We start from the raw sequence: 7,301 nt of genomic DNA, 5'->3' as shown, positions 1-7,301 counted from the left end.
GGAGTGGCCTCCACTTTCTCCAGACCTGAATCCCATAGAAAACCTATGGGATCAGCTGAGTCGCCGTGTAGAGGCTTGGAGCTCTGTACCCCAGAACCTCAATGACCTGAGGGGCGCCCTTCAAGAAGAGTGGGATGCCATGCCTCAGCAGACAATAAGTCGACTTGTGAACAGCATGAGACGTCGTTGTCAAGCTGTAATTGATGCTCAAGGACACATGACAAGTTATTGAGACATTGACATTTTTTGTTGTGGTATACCCACCACTGTTGTTGGCTTTTGTTTCAATAAATTGTTTGAGATGAGGAAATCACCAGTGTATGCTTCTACTTAAATGCCCTACTTTCATGATATAATATCACTGTAGTGTGAACTTTTTACATTTTCTGTAAATTTCACCCGAAAGCCAAATATCCCTAACTTTTTGTGAGTAGTGTATGTATATATATATATATGTTTGTATATGTGTATATATATACAGAAATTAGAGATGAACAATTTACTTTCTGTCTGATTAGAATGAAATGGACATTATGATGAAATAGAGATTAGGGGGTAGGATTAAATAAGTTCTGCTTCTTCCTACTCCTTTTCGAGCATGTTAATGATGATAGATGCATTTTATTTTATTTTCTTTACTTACTTTACTTTTGGACCTTTGTTTTCTTATTGGTTATTATTATTTTGTTTGTTACTGCTGTTATGTTCGAAATGTTCGAAATAAAGATCTCTCAATCAATCAATCAATAATCTGTGGAAAAAAGGCCGGTGCCATGAGTTCCTGACAAAATAAAACAAAAAGACTCGTCGTGTCTTTGGTGGCGTCGGGCGCAAACTGCTTCACTGCTGCCTCAGACAGTCTGCCAAGGACGATTTTCTTAATAATAATAATAAAAATAAAAGAAAGAAAGTCGACTATTTATTATTCAGTAGTTACTAATACATACCGGTTAATTACAAGCTCCAATTATGATTTCTACTTGTCATTTATTCATCTGTTGGTAGCAGAGAATGAATAGTGATCTGTAGGTTTGATTCCAAATGTACAGTGCATTCAGAAAGTATTCAGACCCCCTTCAGTTTTTTCACTTTTGTTATGTTGCAGCCTGATGCCACAATCGTTCAAATTCATTTTATCTCTCATTAATCTACACTCAGTTCCAGATAATGACAAAGTGAAAACTGAATTATAGATTTTTTTGTACATTTATTTATTTATTTATTTTTAAAAGGCACCTGAACTAAATTTGAAGTGTTGTTGCAAGGGGTCTGAATACTCCTGTGAATGTGACATTTCAGTTGTTCCATTTGCAAAATCCTACAATTCTGTTTTTGCTTTGTCATTATTGTCACATTCATTCCAGTTCTGTTAGTTGGTGTGTGGTATTTTCCTCTCCCTTGTTTGTGTGTGTGTGTGTGTGTGTGTGTCTCCTCAGGGGCGGTTCTGGGGAGTTCTTCATTTCCTCATCAAGCACAGGACTTAAATCCCGGCTTCACAGTCCCTCTCTGCCAGTTTGTTGTTGTAACCTCTGCAGTAACTAAACACGAGGCCAGTTCCTCGTGAAATTCTACTTGTGTTTTGTGCAGGAATGTACCAGTGTCTCTCTGTGCTCTAGGACTCCTCTGCTCACCTGCTCGGCTTGCCCATCTCTAGGATTTGACCCGTTCATCTCTCAGTCGTTGCCCCGCTGCTCTGCCTCAGGACCTCCCCACCTTCCCCACTCATCATCACTCCATTTAAATTTTCTCTAGAGAATAAATCTGTTTAACCGGTTCAGTATCCAAGTCTGCATGTTGGGTCCAAAGGTACTGAATGTAGATTGAGAGAAAAAATGAATTTAAAAGATTGTAGCATCAGGCTGCAACATAACAAACGTGAAAAAAGTGAAGGGGGTCTGAATATTTTCTGAATGCACTGTACATAACAACATTTTGGTTTGTACAAAACATGATTTTAAATTATCAAATGATAGCCAACAGTCCAAACTCGATGTTGATCATACAGCTGAAAGTTTTAAGTCAAATGGAAAATGTTGATAGCACCAAAAAAAAATTATTAGCATCAAATGAAATAAACAGAAAAATTATTTGTTTTATTCAATAGTAACTAATAACAAGTACAACAGCAGAATATTTTCGAGTAAAGAGTGGAAAAGTGGACATTAATTTACTTTATACTGCTAAATACATCAGTCTGGGACAAACAGAACATGACACCACCGGCTCCTTTCAACCAAACCTCAAGTGGTTTGACTGAACCTCTCAGACTACAGCTGCAGGCAGACCAGCAGAGATGCTGACGGGACGGGGTCCCAAGTCAAGACTGGACCTGATGCCTGGACATTAAGGCAAAAGTGGAGAGACAGCAGGAAAAGAAAAGCAGGGACATGATCACCATGCATGAGAGAGACAGTTAAAACCTGATGACAATGTCCATGTGAGAAACTTCAGCAGTAACCAGCAATGGACCAGTCTCCTGTGTTGCTGATCTGACTGATGGTCATGTTCTGTCCACAGACATCAGGACCATGTGTACCTGCATCAGGATACAGACTCAGAGACAGAAAGAGCTTCCAGTGGTGGAACAGACCACCATGGGAGCATTTCCTCTGACTTGACAGTTTTTGTTAGAACTTTAGTTAGATCTTTGGAGGAGAACTTGTCAGGTGTTATTGAAAGTATAAGTTACCACAACACAAAGAGAAAAAGTAGAAAAGGTTCTTTCAAACACTAAATGTTGTTGCTGTTTTGATGTTTGTTATAAGAAGGCAAAACTGGTGCTCTACAGCTGCTCCTTTTAATGGAACGAAGCAGAGCCTGATAAGCCCTCCCTGAGTGGGGATGGGTGTGACTAACCAGTTACGACTTGCAACTTTAATTTGATGAGTCAAAGTTAAACTGTCAGACGTTCACTGACCCTGAGAAGTGAAATGGAGCAGAGAGGAATTCAGCCAGACTCGGCTTTTTATATGATACCCAAAAGAAAAGAATAATTTCAGTATATATTTCATTGAATTTTTGACTTTCTTTCCACTTTCTGTGGATGTTTTGTCATTTTTTCTTGGTGTAAGATCAATAAACAGGGAACTGAACTACCTTTGTTAAGAAAACAAATGACAAATTAAATCCTGATTATTATTATAATCAATATAAACAGAGGTTGTTTTCTTCTTCTTTTGTTAACTGATTGGCTTTATTTTCAACCTGTCAAACCTCTCCGAGCCCTGTGGAGGCAAAGTGAACAGCCTGAAACACTCCGACTCCTCACTTAGTGATGTTTTGAATTACACAGAGTTCACCCAGAATTACACAGCTTTAGCACCAGGTTCCAGCATTGAAACTTTTAAGGACTGGATGGAATGTGTTTACAGTGCATTTGACAAAAAAATAATTTTCCATATGCAGATTGTTCAGTTTTATTTGGATATTTTCACAGTGGAGTGAAAACCACCCGAGTTACAGTCCACCTCGGAAATCACAGAACACATTACACTTAAAATATGACAGGGAGAAAGACACTGGTGTTGGGTTTCAACTGTGTATTGTGAGAAAAAGGATTAAATCCCAGGGAGCTCACTGTTCTCAAGTTTACCTATTCCATATTGATTTGTCATAATCTTCACCTCATGTTGTAAACCAGAGCTGAACACACTCTGCCTCTTTGAAACCGCTCCTGTTCCTGGAATAAAGCAGGGCCTGATAACCCCTCCCTCTTCTTCCTGCTCTCAAACACAGCCAGTAGCATTCTGCCAGACATTTCCTGGCTCCCTCCGCTTTCACTGATCTGACACTTTAAAGATGGGTGTAAACAACACGCTGTGAAGTGCCAGAGCTGACGAGCCCGTTCACTGCAGATCAGCTCAGGAACATGAAGAGGAGGAGCACACGTTTGTGTTGGATCACAGCTCAACTTTTATGGTTTCAGAGGAAGTGAAACTGTGAGACATTCACTGTCCCTGAGAAGTGACTGGACCGGTGTAATATTCACTCAGGAGGAAACTGACGGATTGCTATAAACTGGACTTGGAAGTAACACGCATACAAACAGGTAAGAAGCATACAAACACAACAATATGACACATAATGTCATAAATGAACCAGAAAATAGTCTCATACGCGATCATGAACTGACAGTATTTGAAGACACGGATCATGACACTCTGCATTTGGAGCATGACATAGACCCGGACAATAATTTCTTATTGACATTTAACAAGAATTGCAGCTACGACATGGACACTCAGTATAACCAGAACATTAAAACAAAGGACAAATTATCGATTATCCACTTCAACAGTAGAAGCTTGTATGGAAACTTCAATAATACCAAGGACTATTTGTACACATTCTCACAACCATTCAATATAATTGCAATTTCTGAAACCTGGCAAAACACTGAGAAAGGGATGGACTTTGTATTGGATGGCTATGAACTCTAAAAATAAAAAAAGTGAGGGTGGGTGAGGAGTCACTATCTATGTGGAAAAACATTTAAATTTCAAGGTTCAGGATTCTATGACAACTGTAATTGATAACATACTTGAATGCATAACAAATGAAATATCAAAAGAAAAAGAAAGAAATGTTGTAATAAGTTGTGTATACAGAGCACCAGGTTCCAGCATTGAAACTTTTAAGGATTGGATGGAATGTGTTTACACTACATTTGACAAAAACAAACAAAAAAAAAAAATCCATCTGCAGATTGTTCAGTTTTATATGGATATTTTCACAGTGGAGCGAAAAGTTACAGTCCACCTCGGAAATCACAGAACACATTACACTTAAAATATGACAGGGAAAAAGACACTGGTGTTGGGTTTCAACTGTGTATTGTGAGAAAAAAGGATTAAATCCCAGGGAGCTCAAAGTTCTCAACTTTAACGATTCCATGTTGATTTGTCATAACGTTCACCTCATGTTGTAAACCAGAGCTGAACACACTCTGCCTCTTTGAAACCGCTCCTCTTTCTGGAATAAAGCAGAGCCTGATAACCCCTCCCTCTTCTCGTTTCAGATTAAGTGAAACTGTCAGACGTTCACTGTTACTGAGAAGTGAAATGGCGCAGAGAGGAATTCAGCCGGACTCGGCAAAATACTGCTGTTCCATCTGTCTGGATCTACTGAAGGATCCGGTGACTATTCCCTGTGGACACAGCTACTGCCTGAGCTGTATTAAAAGCTGCTGGGATGGAGAGGAGCAGAGGGAAATCCACAGCTGCCCCCAGTGCAGACAAACCTTCACACCAAGACCTGTCCTGGTGAAAAACACCGTGTTAGCAGAGTTACTGGTGGACATGAAGAAGATGGGACTCCAAGCTGCTCCTCCTGATCTCTGCTATGCTGGACCTGGAGATGTGGCCTGTGATGTCTGCACTGGGAGAAAGCTGAAAGCCCTCAAGTCCTGTCTGACGTGTCCGGCCTCTTACTGTGAGCAGCACCTCCAGCCTCACTACGATGCAGCTCCATTAAAGAAACACAAGCTGGTGGAAGCCACTGTGCAGCTTCAGGAGAACATCTGCACTCATCACGATGAGGTGATAAAGATTTTCTGCCGCACTGATCAGCAGTGTATCTGTTATGTCTGCTCCATTGATGAACATAAAGGCCACCACACAGTCTCAGCTGCAGCAGAAAGGACCAAGAGGCAGAAAGAGCTCGGGCTGAGTCGGCAAAAAATCCAGCAGAGAATCCGGGACACAGAGAAAGACGTGAAGGTGCTTCAGCAGGAGGTGGAGGCCATCAATCGCTCTGCTGATAAAGCAGTGAAGGACAGTGAGAAGACCTTCACTGAGCTAATCCGTTTGATTGACAAAAGAAGGTCTGATGTGAAGCAGCAGATCAGATCCCAGCAGAAAGAGGAAGTGAGTCGGGCTAAAGAACTTCAGGAGAAGCTGAAGCAGGAGATCGCTGAGCTGAGGAGGAAAGACGCTGAGCTGGAGCAGCTCTCACACACAGAGGATCACATCCATTTTCTACACAACTACCCCTCGCTGTCACGTCTCAGTAAATCTACACACTCACCCAGCAAGAATATCCGTCCTCTGAGCTACTTTGAGGTTGTGACTGCAACTGTGTCAGAGCTGAGAAAGAAACTACAGGACTTTCCTACTGAGGAATGGTCCAATATCCTGTCACAACCAGAGCCCAAGACCAGAGCTGAATTCTTAAAATATTCATGTCAAATCACAGTGGATCCAAACACAGCACACACACGGCTGTTATTATCTGAGGGGAATAGAAAAGTGACACTAATGGAAGATCAGTCATATCCTTGTCACCCAGACAGATTCAATGGATGGCCTCAGGTCCTGAGCAGAGAGAGTCTGACTGGACGTCATTACTGGGAGGTGAAGTGGGGTGACGCCTATGTTTCAATAGCAGTCGCATACAAGGATACTAGCAGAAATGGTGATAAGAGCCTATTTGGATCCGATGACAAGTCTTGGGCATTAGATTGTCATTGCAGTCAGTTCAGACATAACAGCATCAAAACTCCCACATCAGTCGATGTGTCCTACAGAGTAGGAGTGTACCTAGATCACAGAGCAGGTATTCTGTCCTTCTACAACATCTCTAAACCCATGACTCTCATCCACAGAGTCGAGACCACATTCACTCAGCCTCTCCATGTTGGAATTATGATTAATTTTATCAATGAAGGCTCGGCTGAGTTTTGTCGGCTCAAGTAGACAGGAGTTATTAAATCAGCAAAATATAAGTTTCTGTTTTTAAAAAACTATTTTTCCCTGAGTCGTTGCATCTTCATGTCACTGAGGTGTTTCTGCACTTCCACCTGTCAATCAAACAGTGTGGGCGGGACTGTAACCTCTTCCTCCCTGCATGTTCCTTGCTGGCCCTCTTTGTCTGTTCCATCATGGCGGCTATCGCTGCTCATCCTAACCACCCACATCATCTTCTGTTTCTTCCTGACAAACAGGAAACAGAAAACGCAGGAGAGGATTTTTCCCAGCAAAGAGCAGCCAGACGCTGAGAGTTCAGAGGACATTTATTCATATGAAAACATCAACATCAAGTTGTCTACACACTTCTAATATCTGTTGCATAATTGTGTTGTTCCTGTAATATTTTTTGCTTTTCTGTTCCTTAATGGACTCAGCACCAGAGGTTTCCCCTTTATTATAGCTGAGTAGTTTATATTTTGTGTTTTGTTCTGCTGGCACTTTGTACATTTTAATGTTTCAATTCCAATTTAGTAAATGTTGTTGATATTATATCCAAGGGGAAGAAAGAAAATGTTTCATTATGGTGGATTTCAATTTAAATATCACTGAATTTTT

The 7,301-nt window shown here is 40.9% G+C and overlaps 1 protein-coding gene across 1 annotated transcript in view; it reads left to right on the top strand.

The window, feature by feature from the left end:
• Positions 1 to 4,002: 4,002 nt before the first annotated feature.
• LOC115375542 (tripartite motif-containing protein 16-like) overlaps positions 4,003 to 7,301 on the top strand; it is a 29,201-nt gene continuing 25,902 nt past the window's right edge. Inside the window, exon 1 of the mRNA XM_030074979.1 lies at positions 4,003 to 4,048. The gene's annotated coding sequence lies outside the window, so the exon portion shown is untranslated. The remainder of the gene's footprint in view (positions 4,049 to 7,301) is intronic.

Source organism: Myripristis murdjan, chromosome 17 (assembly GCF_902150065.1).
Source record: "Myripristis murdjan chromosome 17, fMyrMur1.1, whole genome shotgun sequence".
Classification (NCBI taxonomy): Eukaryota; Metazoa; Chordata; class Actinopteri; order Holocentriformes; family Holocentridae; genus Myripristis; species Myripristis murdjan.
This window is presented reverse-complemented; position numbering and strand designations above follow the sequence as displayed.